This window comes from Carassius gibelio, chromosome B9 (genome assembly GCF_023724105.1).
Source record: "Carassius gibelio isolate Cgi1373 ecotype wild population from Czech Republic chromosome B9, carGib1.2-hapl.c, whole genome shotgun sequence".
In the NCBI taxonomy this organism is placed as follows: Eukaryota; Metazoa; Chordata; class Actinopteri; order Cypriniformes; family Cyprinidae; genus Carassius; species Carassius gibelio.
In genome coordinates, this window is record NC_068404.1 from 14,597,179 (window position 1) to 14,614,056 (window position 16,878).

The following is a 16,878-nucleotide window of genomic DNA, read 5'->3' on the forward strand; positions in this document are numbered from 1 at the left end:
ACAGGATTGAATGTTGAGTTTGGAATTCAGTAAAAGACAGGTCAAAATTCCAATTAGTTAAAATTAATTTTGTTCGAGAACAGTTTGTCCATTTATGTGATAGTTATGAGATCAAAGCATTAATGTGCCCTGTTTGTCTGTCTATATATCTAAAATGCTAAAAAAAAAAAAAAAAAAAAAAAAAAAAACACTTGACACCAAAGTATACTCTATTTAAGGAAAGTGTCTGGAATACATCTTAGACAAGTTAAACTGATTTATGGATGTAATTCAGACTGTAAATAAAAGAAATCAAAATATAATGTGTGCAATGTGTTGAGTGCTAGAGAACAAGCAGTCTAAATGTTCTCCAGCTAAAAATGTGAGCTGGCAAAGAGAAGGAGGGAGAGAAGAGTGGTGTTTTCACTGCGGTGGGATAATGTCTTCCAGACCTCCCCGAGGAATAATTGCCCCCAAATATATCTGTATAGGACTGCAGACCAAAAGAAGCGTCCAAATCATTTTGAAGTCAAGATTTGAGGGATTTCCATGCATTAATGAGAAATTAACATGAGTGTGCTCTAAAATCAAGAGCACTTGACTTTATCAGGGATGGTTTAAATCTACAACTAGAATGTAGAATTAGCACTAGATCTGGCTTAGTAATACAGTAACACACGTTACATCATTCCCAATAAACATACTCGCTTAAAGAAAAATTGCAGAACCATACAAAATGCCTACAATAAAGCAGAGCCAATTACATTTTTTGGTTTGCTCATGTAGAACAGCTATTAAGATCGCAAGCCATATTTTTGGTTGCTTGTTAAATTAAATGAGAGTTTGTGAGATGAGTTCTCACAAGTGCGCCCCTAAGAGTAAGACACTTAAGCCCAAAAATGGCCCCAGCTCTCTCTTTACTGTGTGTAAAATTGAATAAAAGCGGCACCTGATAACACTTTAAATTCCCGCAACAGTAGAGAAAAATCATGAGTTTGATTGCAAGGGAATGCAGGAACTGATTGACTGATAAAGTAAGTCTCCTTTTGGGTAAAAACCATCTTCCAAATGCATAAATGTACTGGTCATCGTAAAATTATGCTCATCAATAATAATAATAGTAGTAAAAATAATAAAAGAAGAAGAAGAACTAAAGAAAGAATGTAAATCATCATGTTCAATAAGATCCATGTCGAAATATTTTCAAAAGACAGTTTTGGTTTTAGTTATTGCTGGTAAATATGTATTTTTGTTTTGCTCAGCAATTTAATGTGTAATGCAATATTGCCTTCAAAATAGCAACCCGAACTCACATGAAAGACACTCATCAACACGTCTTGATGAAAGAGTGCTGGATTCATCTTTTGAGGCTCCACCTCATTTAAAGCAGAAAGTCGGGGTGAGAGGGCAATGAAAAACCACATATAAAAATCAACACCAACCTTCTGCTCTTCAGCTTTGCGGAGAGGCCATATTAAAAGAGCTGATATTTAAATGGGAGTGGAAAGTCACTATAGGAATATAAGCATCCATCAGTTTAATTACTGTGGTATTTTCTCTGATGATCCGACATTCTTTGCCGACCGGAACGACTGAAAAACCCTGGCGTGAGGAACATATCTGGACTGTGTTACCACAGACGTTTCTGACACAGTCATGTCAGATGATGTCATGTCTGAGGGAAGTGAGGAGATGGTTACGGTCATTAGCATGCTAATGATATGGATTAGATTAGACTTTCATTAGGAATTGGCTTCACCAAGGTCAAAGTTTAGGTGGCATGAAACTTAAGACATTAGCAGATTTTTAATTAAATAATTATATGCAGGGTTTTTTTTTTTTTTTTTGTGACTCCGTGTTGCTTCAAGCGCATCATTCTCCACACGGGATGCGCTTTGAGCCACTGTGTTTTGGGGCTTTTCCTATTATAATACTTTTGCGTGGTGAAATATTTTTTTATAGTATTTCTTGTTCTGTCCTATGATAACACAGAAAAATAAAGGCTATAAATAATCTAATGTATAGCACAGCAATGGAAGCAGCAATATATGATAGATAGGACTCCTTTATCTAACATATGTTGATTCCTACAGTACTGTGCTATACTGTGCTTTCCAGAATATTTATATATATATATATATATATATATATATATATATATATATATATATATATATATATATATATATATATATATATATATATATATATTAAAATGAACTTATATTTATCTATATTTAGCAGACTGTGTTTAACACACAAAAGAGTGACAACCAGGTAAAGACCAGTATAGAAATTCTACATTGATAAAAACAATAATAATAATAATAATAATAAAAACTGCAGGTATCAGATTGGAATCGGCATCAGCCAATACTCAGAATTTTCTCACACACAAATATAATAATAATAATAATAATAATAATAATAATAATAATAATAATAATAATAATAATAATAATAATAAATAAAAAATAGGAAACATTGTGAATTATTATTACAAACACAAAAATGTTTTACATTTTAATGTATTGTAAAAATTACATTCCTGTGATGCAAAGCAGAATTTTCTTCATCACTAGTTTTCAATGTCACATGATCTTTTAGAAATCCTCACAATTTATTTGACTCTCAAGAAACATTTCTAATTATTATCTATGTTGAAAACAATCTGATTGTTAAATATTTTTTCAGGATGTTTTGATAAATATAAAGTTTAAAACCTCTTAGCATCCCCCCGACGACCCAAACCAGCTCGCTATTACTGTATGATCACGGCTATCAAAGTGAACGCGTCTATATGAATAGAGAGAGTGGATTATTTAATTTGTGGCACATTTGTGTTATTACCATCTGTATAAGTGGCCATCAGCACTTATTTGCATTTGCAATTATAGAATTATATGCAATTATAGAATTACATCACAACCGTTGTGAATTTTATGACAGCACTACCAATCTCAAAATCTCACTGCCATTCATAAAGTCACCGGGTCGAGCAACACGTTCCAGCGTTGATTCTGCTCGCGTTTGGCGCTCGCGTTTCGTACATTCCGTCCATCATGTTTCTTTTCGCACTTTATTTGGATAATATCACATGGGTCATCCTTCAGAAGATGGAAAATACGGAAATCTGAAAAATTCTGCTGCATTTTATATTGATCATGAAAGCAGTATTCATCAGATGATGATGATGGCAATATACATATATAGAGCACATTTCCATTAAACATTTTAATAAAGAGTAAAGTCTTCTGTATCCTCTGTAACCACAAGATCCAGCCTGCAAGAATGGGACATGTGCAGTTCAAATTCCTTTCAGCTTTGAATGTTTGACCATGTTTGTGCCATTACCTGATTTGTGCAATTCCATCAGTGAACCAATTAATCAAAAAACTAAGACAGCACATGCAAATAAACAATGGTATTGCCTTGTCCAATTTATTATTCGTGAATTCCCCACTCTTTGTCACTTTGATGAGCTTCACGTCAGCCTAAGATTCTGGTTTGCTGTTGAACAATCTGTCACATAACTAACTTTACTAAACAAATATTTGAGACAGTAGCCTAAACAATACCTTGAGTCTATCTTTCACAAACACCTGATCACAATCAAAGAGTGTTTAAATACCATGCTATTGATCAAACGTTTGACCATTTGGATTTGGTCAAACAGAACCATTTGTAAACACGAATGGAGTCACCATAGAAGTGTGTATGGTTTGGCAGTGCTCATTTGAGTCAGACCACAATCATATCAGTTATAGATTTCATTCTCAAACAATACGTCCCTCGCCCTGTCCACAGTCTATCCCTCAGGAAACGAGATATGCCTCACACTGAGCTGATTTACATTCATAGAATCATTTCTCGATTCAACAGTCAGCATATTTACTTAGTTCACTGCATGTACTTTGATTTTGAGCCAAGTCTCTTTCGGTGCCAAATCTTGCCCAGGTTTATTCCATCTCTGAAGCAATGTCTCACTTCTGACACAAAGTGTAAACATAACTAGTCAGCAGAAAATCTTAAAAAGCATCTTTAATGCTTCACAGAAAACACAGAAATTGCTTTGAATTGTTTGAATCCAAAGCTTTGAATTTCTCACTTCGCTGTGACTATGTTTTCATCTCTATCTGACAGTAATGCATTTGGGTCGTTTGTGAGTCTAAATCTAATTAACGAAGTCTGACTATTTGTCATGAACTGATAAAATGTATACCTCCAATGCAAAGTAGCTTTGGATAAACGCATATGCCAAATGCTTACATTTAAATGTAAATGAAATGACACTCACAATAGACATCGTTTTACACCATGCAAGAGCTCTTACAAATAAGTAAATAAATAAAAACCAACCTTAAAGTTATACAAATCTATGATGCTTTGATGTAATTCAATATGGAAAGCAAAATGGAATAGCAATGGTTCATTTTACAATTCTTTTTAAATGACATTTTTATTCTGAATGCTGGAAAAGTGCAATTGAAATGATATGTTGATACACTGATGCCGGCTTAAAGCCCAATTAGATGTTAATTTAAGTCCAATTAAAACTGTAATTCAAACAGCTCGCTTTCCCTTTTTATAGATGTCATTACAAAGTCTTAAAATACTTTTCTCGTCATCCAGTATCAGACAAGCCAATAAATGCAGATTACAGTAATCCACTTCATATAGAAACCCAGCGCCTTTAATCTCGTAAAGTTATTCTGTGGTACTCCATGTCATACGCCAAAGAGCTTATTAAAGACGGAGCAGTTCAGAAAGGCCATGACATCTCACTTTATTATTTCAATTTCAGGAAATTCATAAATAATGCAATGATTTTTTTTGCAGAGGAGGCTGAGAAAACTTGGAAATGTGTGTACCGTCGACAGTAGACACTGACTAGCCTAAAAGAACATCTAAGGATTGTCATTTCAGAATGACAATGAAATATGAGATTTCTACCTGGTTCTGTTCATATTCTGCTCACAGATGTACAAACAAGACAGGTTCTGCATATTTCTGTCTGATGCCGTTTAATATCCCCCAGCACATGTGTGGAAGGCCTGTGAAGGTCATATTTTCCGAAGGTTGTTGTTCTGCGTGAAGTCAGCACAGTCTGAGAAGATGAATGGCCTGTAATGTGTATTCAGACTATTGGACATGCTCAGTAAAAATCTGGCTGAAGTAGATGCATCATGACCTGACTCCATCAACAAACACACACAAACACAGTCTCTAGTTACAAGGTCTGTCCCATTTTCCTCATTTATTTTTGTTTCATTATGCAGGAGGGACTGTGTAGCTGCTCTGTATTTCTCCTCTCAATAATTTACCAATGTTCTTCACTATCTCTCCAAAGAGACTCCGCACCAGAGTCAGTTTCAGTCATGCATCAAAGTAATCCAGGTCAGCCATGTGGACAGAACCTAAAAACATGTGTGTTTATTTGTCTTCTGAATTGTAGATAAATATGAGAAGTAAGAGCATGTCATGTGAATCCAGAGGCAGTATACGTGAAGAAGACTTGTGAAAAAAAGAAATGGGAGAAGTAAATAAGTCCAATCTTTGGTTTTTATTTGTTTACTCTTTATAGGGCGAAAGCACTACCCTTGTTTACCCTTTATTGGGGGCAGGGAAGGGAAGGGACCCTTTAGACATGACCCTTCAGAAATTATTCTAATTTGCTGATTTGGTGTTCAACAAACATTTGATCATTGTTGAAAACAGTTACTTAATATTTTTATTGGAAACTTTATTATTATTATTATTATTATTATTATTATTATTATTATTATTATTATTATTATTAAGAAAAGAAAATAAGAATTTTTAAATTATAGCAAAAAATAAATAAATAAATAAATAAATAAAACACACTGATGATTAATCCTGCTCTAAATAGATTTTTTTGTCCAGTCAGATGCTTTTTACAATGGAAATGTCCTACTAGCACATCATAGTTTGATGTGTCCCACCTATACATCCTGCTGTAACAGCAAAGAAAACTGCACTTTCCAAGCAATTTAATAGGGTCTTTAAAGGGACTTAGGTGAAACCTCTTGATGTCCTCAGTGTTAGTTCTGAGTGGGCTTGTAAAAAGTTGCCTCAGGCTGAACTCTAAAACTCAAAATGTCTCACACGTGATTTTTATGGGAGTCAGATACATAAAGACGACATCACACACTCAAGACAACAATGAATTGACCCCTACAGATCACCTGGTAGTAGCTTAGAAGACCAAACTTGTCCCATGAAACCACAGAAATATTCTGTTAGTCAGCAGAACTTAAATAAACCATTATTGGCTGTGGGAGATGTTTAATTTCCATAGAGAGGTAAACCCATCCATTTAATGAGACACTGTCCAGCCAACAAATAAACCCGCTTCTAAAGGTAACGTCACAGCCCAGGATCGACGCCTACACGCTCACATACATTAAAACACAAACACACACAACAAAAGAAAGACGAGATGAGCAAGATAGCATCTCTGTATCAGAAACTACCACCATGACGTGAAGTCAAGAGTGGACGCTTTTTTAGCATCTGCCAAGCTAACAGCGTTTGAACACACACACACACACACACACACACACACACATTACAGCTCTAATGGACCAGGCCCTGAAATATTATATTCACGGATCTCAAGTGAAGTGCTTCTGGGTCCTGACAGTACATTGCTAATGCCGCTGTCACATGCGACAGCACTTGAACTTTGCTATGCCAGCGTTCGCCGGGTTCTCCGGTAAGGTTGGCTCAGTTCATTTAACAGGACGCTAACGTGCGCACTGATAGACTGCCGTTGAAAACTCACTCAACCCTAGATTGTTCAAAAACTGCAATACTTAGAAATATGAATAGAATCCATTTGTAGGCAGCAAGATTAGAAATAAATAATTTAGCAACAACAAAATATGTACAGTGCTAATTAAAAAGCTTGATAATTGTCAACAAACTGTTACAGCACTATATGAAAAAAAATAAACAATAAGATTAAGTGATGAACAAGACATAAGCGGGAGAGTGTGGATGTTCATATCACTGTTAGTTAAGCATTAATTATAATATGCTCACTAGCGCTCAAGGTTTAAGCCACATAATGGTGAATGAGTAGCTCTGTAATGGACTGCATGGCTCCTTTAGAACGCACACATTCTTGGCTGCAGAGAGAGTGGGAGTTTTATCATCTAAAAGAGCAAAAGTTGTTGAATGAAAAACACTTGAGATCAGAAGGCTGATGGACTGAAAGCTGCGGTCAGGAATCTCTGATAGATTTGATGCCTCATAAAGCAGTTCTCTAGCCTTGACAATGTGAGAGCAGTACCAGTTCTCTCTCTCTCTCTCTCATACACACAAAACCATTGCACATGACTGCATGTACTGAAAGATGACAATATACTTAAAGCTGAAGAATTCAAAAACACATGTTTGCTCTCTCTCTATCTCAATGTACTGTGTCACTGGCAAGATATAAACCACACATGTAGTGCCAAATCAGTGCAAAATACTTAAAATAACAATAGTGCAATGAAGTAAACATGCATTTATAAATAAAATAAAATATACTTTACTTCCCTTTACTGTACATTAATGGCAAGATATAAACTGTACATTTGCGATTCCAAATTAGAACAAAACAAGAAAATGTACAATAGTGCAATGGAGTAAATAACATCTATTATTAAAACCGAACTAAATTTAAACAACCCATTCTCACTCCAAAGGCGTCAAAAACCGAAGCATGGTCAAGCGCCCCTAGCGTCACTTTTATGACGCCAAATGTGCCTCTCGGCGTCGACTATCGAAGCACTACGACCTTCATTGCTTTCAGTGGGAAACTTTTGGCGTCAGAATTCGACACGAGGACAGGAGATGTTTATCGCTATGAAATCACGTTCAAGAAGTCTCATTCAGCACACATCGCGCGATACTTGCTATCAGTTCCACAGTTTGGGTGAGTAGTCGTATATACGCTCTTTTAATGCCTTTTATCAAATGTATTCTGTCTTCTTTATTAATCAGATTAGTGCCATATGTTTAATCGCTGTATTATATCGGTCATCCGCGGCTGTCTTTGAGTTTCATTGCGTTTAAATAAATGAACACAGCTGCTAATTAGTGTGATTAAACTCTATCTGTCACGTGACGTGCCATAGACCTTCGATTCCGTTTTATATTATTATTAATTTCAGGATCAATGATGTAAGTTGTATTTGTAGTAAAATCATGGTAATCACGACACAATAATAAATGAAATGTGAAGTTAAAACACAGTAAATGGGACATTAGTAACTGTAACTGTAGTTTTACTATGATATATTAATAATCAATACAACAATACAATAATCACCAAACCAGCTATGTTTGTATCACTGTAATGCTAGTGTTTTTATGTGCTTTTATATGACAGATATCACAGTAATCATGTGTTCTGTACCATGCTTTTAATACCTTTTAATGTGAATCCAAAAAAAAAAAAAATCAAATTAAAAATAAATAATAAAACATGTATTTTTCCATCTTGCAGTTCATTCATATCAGTTTATATATATATATATATATATATATATATATATATATATATATATATATATATATATATATATATATATATATATTATATATATATAATATTTATTTTCATATATATATATATATATATTTATTTATTTTCATATATATATATATATATATATATATATATATATATATATATATATATATATAAATATTTTGCTCACAGATCATTATTAACATTCTGTATATAATTCAATTTTATTTTCTCTCCCCTTTTTTATTATTTATATTTTTAGCTGAAAAGACGTAAAGGCAGTCAGCCCAGTGGTGTTTCTGGAGAGGGATTCCTTCAGAAATGGAGAAGACAGAAAGCTGCGGAGGCAGATATTTGCAGCAGTAAGTCTGTGATAGTTTGTCTCTTTTATCAAAAATTCCTGCTGTTATAATTTGTACAGCATTTGTTGTTTCTTAAACTGTTGCACTGTCCAAATACCCACACTTGCCATCTTTTCACTTGACCACTTGATTACTTATTTGACGTCTTTCCTGTATTTGGCCTAGTGTTCGAGTGAGCATGATGACCACGAGTGTGTGTCGAACTTTTCATGACCTGATGACTGTGTTTCCCAATCCTGATCCTGGAGAACCCCAGCACTGCACGGTTTTGGCGTCTCTCTTATCTGACAAACACACTTTTGAGGTCTTGGAGTCTTCACTGATGAGCTGATGAGTTGAATCAGGTGTGTTTGATCAGGGAGACATCTCAAATGTGCAGTGTTGGGGTTCTCCAGGACCAGGATTGGGAGCCACTGCCTTATGGGACACTTATGTGTTTACAGAGATTTTTATTATCTAATTATCAATATTTCACATACTGTACTAAACACATCACAGTCTTAATAATCCAGTTTAACACTTGTATGATATTGTACAAGCCCCAGGACGGTCTCATCTGACACTATCAAAAGAATTCATATGACTATAGCTTGTTATTAATTATTTGCTTTCAATAATGGATTCATTTAACATTTAATTTTACAGCATCTTTACAGAGGTGTAATGTACAAGCTGCACGTAATTAATAATATGTCCTTCCTTCTGTCTTACAGGATTTTTTCCAGATAATGCTGTTCTTCTTTTTCAGGTCTAAAATATCGAGCTCAACAGCTCACTCAAGAGCCAACCCTCACAAACCTTCCTAAAACCTAAAAGAGCTATTACTGAGTCTCAGCGAATCTTGCCATGATCAGCTCTTCCCAGGTACATTTGTTTACTCCAAAAATGCTCTGGTCTGAATCTTACTTTAAATTAACTTAATTATGTTTAATGAGCAATATTAATTGCACAGAGAGTAAGTAGAGATTATCTTGTTTCACAGAAGAGAAGGAAGACCAAGGATATGTTTTGCTCAGCACGAGGAATGAAGACGGCCATCTTGAGCTCAAACAAACAGAAGTCCTCTGGTATGTGTGTGTTGAAGCAATGTTATACAACATTTTATGATGATCTCTCACAGAACTGGTCATGTCAGCCTTGATTTCGTTTTATACTATTACAATTACAGCATGTTAGCAAAGTGTGACTGGACATTTTTAATATTATGTTTTTAAAAACACACCACCTGTTTTATTAGCAGACAAGTATCATGAAATTGGTTTAGTTGATATAAACACCAATTGACATTATTTCATTGTTTTCTAAATGTTATGTTATAAATTGTGAATTGATAGTGGATTGGTTTGAAGCCAGGCCTTACACTGCACAGACTAAAACACATTTGTGAGAGAAGTCAGGAACTTTGGAGAAAGATTCTAGAGGAAAAAAACACATTTACTGCAACATTAGATCAGTTCTAGAGTCTCTAAGAACTACACATGCTAATGCAGTCTCATGAGCAAGACCTTTGCTTCTGTAACTTTTTCTTAATTCTTGGAGAATGACATATTTTTTGCAGTATTTTTATTTGTACAGATGATCTCATCAGCCAAATGAGAGGTTTTGACCAAGTGATGCTCTTGAAAGGAGTGAAAGAAGAGGATGTGGTAAATTGTCTTGGATGTGGAAAAAGCTTCTCAAAAGGTCTCAAACCAGCTTGAAGAATGGTAAGTGTACAGTACTACAAGGGTCATAGTTACTCACCCTGCTAAAACCACACAGAACATAAGCTGCGCTCTCTGTCCATTAAACAACTTCTTCTGCATTGTTTGTTTCACTTTGACCAGGTCTGGGATGTTAGGACTGAGAGATCCTCTGGCTGAGAACAAGCTACACCTCATCAGTGCTGGACATCAACCACAAACTGTTTCCAGACACGAGAGAAGAAGAACACGATGGGGAGATGAAACCAGTTTAGATGTGATGATGGGAATCATTATTTTCTGGAACAGTATCTCATGTCTTATATGTATCACATGATCTGTATCACAGTTGACTGGATGGGACTGTGTGACTTTTAAGGACATTTCATCACTCATCTGTGTGAACTGATTTATATATGAGGTTAATGTATCTTTTGATGATAATTATTTTCATTGAATCTTATTTGTCTTGATGCTACTTTATCAACTTTATAGTCTATGCTTCAATAAAATGAAAATGGTGAATATTGTGTTCTGAAGATTCTTGGTAAATACATCATTTTACTAGGTAGGCTCATATGTGTTTATTTTAGACTTGGAAAAACGACATATTAATTATTGGGATTATTTTTTTATTTAAGACATAAACATTTTTGATCGGATTAATAACATCTGGGACATCAGTACACCAGAAAGTATTTTTTTATATTTTAGTAACAAATATGCACATTTTTTGTGAAATACAGGGAGTTACAAGATTAATTATTCTGCATTACAATATGGTTCCATGGGCTTTATTGTTACAAGCACTTGACGGGTAACTGAGAATGTAGCAGGAATGATCAACGTGGATCTTGTACTGCATTAAAACCAAGAGCACGCACATTACTGATGTCCAGCACCTGAGGAGCAAGATACGGGGGTGAGGAGGACATTTTTACACTGATTTCGGCTAATTAGTTATATATAATGCTAATATATATATATATATATATATATATATATATATATATATATAAATTAATATTCTTAGCACTGCATGAATTTGTCCTTGTGTAATAGTGAAGTATCACAATGTGTATACATTGTCCTTGATTACTGCTTTACAGTGGGGAATAGATAATGGCAAGTTGTTGCAGGTTCATCCATTATATTTCTTGCCATTTACTTCAAAAATCAAAGAAATAATCTATTATTTTCATTATTAAATCAAATCTTTCTAATTTTTCCATGTTTCATCAGATGGCCTCACAATGTCCTGTCAAAAGGTATAATAGCCATGATGAATAGAATAGAAAACAGAGGACTGTGAAAACTGTCAGATATAAATGTGACTCAGCTCAGTTTGTTGTTCATGATGAGGAGAATACATATATGTAGGTTTTACTGCCCTGCTACCCCCAGGGGCCCAGTAGCACCCCCCGGAAGAGCCCAAAACTGTACATTTCAAATGGCTGTAAATCAGAGTCCAATTAACATATCAAAGAGAAAATGGGCAGGATTATTACTTATGCTATGCTGATAAAATAATGTTGAGCTCAGTTTTCAGAAATAAGTGGAAAGCTGGCATAAAAGCATTTTAAATATTGCTCACTGTAAAATACCACATTTCAGCCTGCCTCTCAAATATATCACAGATGTTTGCACAATAAACATATTTAGATATCCAGTTTACCTTAAAATAAATAATTTATTTAGTTTCGTTAATAAAAAGTTTTAAACTACATTACCCACAAGCCTCCGTCGTTCTATCTATAAAAAGGCAACACTAGGGGGCTGTTTTTGTAGTTCATTGAAGTTATGCTTAGGGTTAGGATTAGGATCTCGCTAAAGATGTCATTTTTGTCAAGATAGCAACACTTCATTGTTGACTTAATATATTACTAATGTGATGATAGGAGCAAAACATACTTTTTAACATGATGCGCTGTTTAATATGGGTTAAAAGATAGTCCAACCACAGACTGTCCTGAAAAGTCATAGCCAATGACATCTAAGCTGAGCAGCAGCGTCACACTTCCTTATCCATGTATGACAGATGTCTTTCGTTTTTCGGCTGAAGGGATAGATTCGGTTAACAATAGATTAAGCTTGCTACTTATTAGATTCTGTTTTATTAACGTCTTCACCTTCCTCCGTTGTTCAGCTTGACAAAAATTGGGCAATATTGATGTGCACATGCCCAGCAGTCGCAGTTGTATCCAACAGATAGATTCCTCTCATTAAATATAAGACACATTTTTAAGATTTGTATTTTTTTTTTTTTGACCAAAGACAAATATATTTACTAATCAAATGACGTGCTTCTAAAATTTACATTGTATATTACATTGTGTTTTAAAGTTAAAATTGTTCACATTTGTGTTTCTGTGATTTACCATTCTCTACCATTTGAACCCTAGGAATAAAAACAGAAATTATAAATTAATGAATGAATGAATGAATGAATGAACAAATAAATACATAAAGCATAATAAACATGCATATTTTTGTAAGGATCTTCCATTATTTATTGATATGTCAAACTCATTTAAAGACAACATGCCCAAATTACTACACTGCATCCTCTGTCACCAAGCTCGTTTTTGCCACCATAAAAAATAAAAAGGCAGTTATGTTGTAAACATTAACTATTTTCAGTATGCAAATGAAAATGCTTTTATTAAAAAACAAAACAGTAAATACAGTATGTCTTTCAGAGAACACTGGAAAAAGATCAATTTTATTAAAAAAATTAAATTGACCAAAATGTTATACAACACAATGTAAATGTTTCAAACTCACAAAAAAACACCATGAAGACATGCATGTCAAGTGTGCAATATCATCTATAAAACTCAATCAGCACAGCATCAAATAAACACTGATTGTATGAACAATGGAAGACAGAGAAAGTGTTCAGGAAAACAAACACCTGCTAGCTTTGACATAACATCATGATTTCACTTCATGACTGGAGCTAGGGGATGACTGTGTATGAATATCTCCTTTACTAAAACTCTTAATTAAAGTCTAAAAAGTTCACTGTATGAAGCTTGAAAAAGAGAACAAAATGCTTTATCAATACGAAACATACTATTTTTAACTATTGTTTTCATCACTGGTTCTGTAATGTATTCATTATGAGCTTATAAATAAAACAAAGTTACATCTTCTGCAAAAATCAAACCACTGCAAAGTCTAATCACTGATCCAGGGACCATATCTGTGTGTGTGGGGGATAAAGAGTTAACGAGGTGAGTCCTTGTGCATGATGGAGAACTGCAGTGTTATCCTCAAACAATCCTGTAAAACAGAAATATTACATTACATTCAACTTATACATTACACTGTGTTTTGTTTAGACCATAAAAGCAGCCTCTGTAAAGATGCTGTAAAATTAAATGTTAAATGAATCTATTATTGAAAGCAAGTAATTAATAACAAGCTATAGTCATATGAATTCTTTTGATAGTGTCAGATGAGACCGTCCTGGGGCTTGTACAATATCATACAAGTGTTAAACTGGATTATTAAGACTGTGATGTGTTTAGTACAGTATGTGAAATATTGATAATTAGATAATAAAAATCTCTTTAAACACATAAGTGTCCCATAAGGCAGTGGCTCCCAATCCTGGTCCTGGAGAACCCCAACACTGCACATTTGAGATGTCTCCCTGATCAAACACACCTGATTCAACTCATCAGCTCATCAGTGAAGACTCCAAGACCTCAAAAGTGTGTTTGTCAGATAAGAGAGACGCCAAAACCGTGCAGTGCTGGGGTTCTCCAGGATCAGGATTGGGAAACACAGTCATCAGGTCATGAAAAGTTCGACACACACTCGTGGTCATCATGCTCACTCGAACACTAGGCCAAATACAGGAAAGACTTCAAATAAGTAATCAAGTGGTCAAGTGAAAAGATGGCAAGTGTGGGTATTTGGACAGTGCAACAGTTTAAGAAACAACAAATGCTGTACAAATTATAACAGCAGGAATTTTTGATAAAAGAGACAAACTATCACAGACTTACTGCTGCAAATATCTGCCTCCGCAGCTTTCTGTCTTCTCCATTTCTGAAGGAATCCCTCTCCAGAAACACCACTGGGCTGACTGCCTTTACGTCTTTTCAGCTAAAAATAAAAATAATAAAAAAGGGGAGAGAAAATAAAATTGAATTATATACAGAATGTTAATAATGATCTGTGAGCAAAATATTTATATATATATATATATATATATATATTTATATATATATATATATATATATATATATATATATATATATATATATATATATATATATATACATATATATATAAACTGATATGAATGAACTGCAAGATGGAAAAATACATGTTTTATTATTTATTTTTAATTTGATTTTTTTTTTTTTTGGATTCACATTAAAAGGTATTAAAAGCATGGTACAGAACACATGATTACTGTGATATCTGTCATATAAAAGCACATAAAAACACTAACATTACAGTGATACAAACATAGCTGGTTTGGTGATTATTGTATTGATTATTAATATATCATAGTAAAACTACAGTTACAGTTACTAATGTCCCATTTACTGTGTTTTAACTTCACATTTCATTTATTACTATTGTGTCGTGATTACCATGATTTTACTACAAATACAACTTACATCATTGATCCTGAAATTAATAATAATATAAAACGGATCGAAGGTCTATGGCACGTCACGTGACAGATAGAGTTTAATCACACTAATTAGCAGCTGTGTTCATTTATTTAAACGCAATGAAACTCAAAGACAGCCGCGGATGACCGATATAATACAGCGATTAAACATATGGCACTAATCTGATTAATAAAGAAGACAGAATACATTTGATAAAAGGCATTAAAAGAGCGTATATACGACTACTCACCCAAACTGTGGAACTGATAGCAAGTATCGCGCGATGTGTGCTGAATGAGACTTCTTGAACGTGATTTCATAGCGATAAACATCTCATGTCCTCGTGTCGAATTCTGACGCCGAAAGTTTCCCACTGAAAGCAATGAAGGTCGTAGTGCTTCGATAGTCGACGCCGAGAGGCACATTTGGCGTCATAAAAGTGACGCTAGGGGCGCTTGACCATGCTTCGGTTTTTGACGCCTTTGGAGTGAGAATGGGTTGATTTAAACCATAAAATACAAGGATAATATTTGCTCCCTTCCAGCGACCTGTCACTCAAATACTGTATAATCACAGCAACTGGCAAAGAAATGACAACTTGATATGTCCCAATAGGTGAGAAAACAATACATTTCCATTTCATGCCAACATGACTTTAGGTAAAGGTTAAATTAATTAATCAAGTTATTAAAAGGAATAGAGATAAGAACATATATTTTCTCTCTTTCACTTTGTCCACTTTTTCATGCTTTGTCAGGCTCTTCTATGTTCTCTTTTATTTGATATCTCCTCACTCTACAAATTTTGAATTTATCATCTTTTGGTTGCTTCTATTCCCCCCATTGATCCTGAACTAATACATTAACACTTCAAGCATACAGGGACAGAAATGAGGTTGCGTGTCTCTGTAAAAAAAAAATCAAAGATGATGTACATTATCATGCAGTATTAATGAAAGCTGACTGAGCTTTGAAGAATAAAATTGATGCAGAGGATATACTGACTTATGTGTGTGTGTGTGTGTGTGTGTGTGTGTGTGAGAGAGAGAGAGAGAGAGAGGGAGAGAGAGAAGGGGGTGGGTGGTCAAGACCCTGACAGGTCCCCTTATGAACTTCTTTGCCAGATGTGTTTTTGACCTTCCTTTCAAGTGTTAATGCATCACTAGAAAACACACACACACACACAACTCGTCTGTCTTAACATGTAGACTCCAGGACAATTCACTTTGAATTCAGGGCTTCATAAGGGAATGGTGTGTGGTTCATAATGCTTTAGAATTGATGACGGAATGGTCAGGAATTCCACATACATGCATAATCACATACTTTTTTCCTTCCAACTTCCTTCTAAACCCATTAAACCTCAATACTGAACACCAAACCGCAATCCTCAGGGAGACAGGACTTCATGTCAATGCATCAATGAACTCCAAATGTGAACTCTCACCTTATAAACATCTTATAGAGGTCAAAGGGGAAACATTTAACAACCTCATTTACTTTCACTGTAAGGGAGGAGAGGACTGAAAACACACACACACACACGTAGGGTAAAGTTGCTGAATCCTAAATATAGACAGATGTCTGGTGTAATTGTTCTTCATCTAATGTCTACAGAAGGGACCTTGGCTCTCTCTCTGGGTGTCCTAAAATGAGGAAAGTCAGACCTCATTT

At 34.6% G+C, this 16,878-nt stretch overlaps 3 long non-coding RNA genes across 4 annotated transcripts in view; 2 read left to right on the plus strand and 1 right to left on the minus strand.

Moving 5' to 3' along the window:
- LOC127964648 (uncharacterized) overlaps positions 1-10,995 on the plus strand; it is a 104,151-nt gene extending 93,156 nt beyond the window's left edge. For both annotated transcript variants that reach the window (XR_008155093.1, XR_008155094.1), the window contains exon 6: positions 10,713-10,995. This is a non-coding gene — a long non-coding RNA (uncharacterized LOC127964648). The remainder of the gene's footprint in view (positions 1-10,712) is intronic.
- LOC127964654 (uncharacterized) lies at positions 7,702-9,941 on the plus strand. The gene is made up of 4 exons (XR_008155104.1): positions 7,702-7,927; positions 8,787-8,886; positions 9,635-9,750; positions 9,869-9,941. It is a non-coding gene; the product is annotated as an uncharacterized LOC127964654 (long non-coding RNA).
- Positions 10,996-13,073: 2,078 nt separating the features above from the next.
- Positions 13,074-15,700, minus strand: LOC127964653 (uncharacterized). Its single transcript, XR_008155103.1, has 3 exons — positions 15,456-15,700; positions 14,585-14,684; positions 13,074-13,853 (listed from the first exon to the last, which is right to left on the minus strand). It is a non-coding gene; the product is annotated as an uncharacterized LOC127964653 (long non-coding RNA).
- Between the last annotated feature and the right edge of the window lie 1,178 nt (positions 15,701-16,878).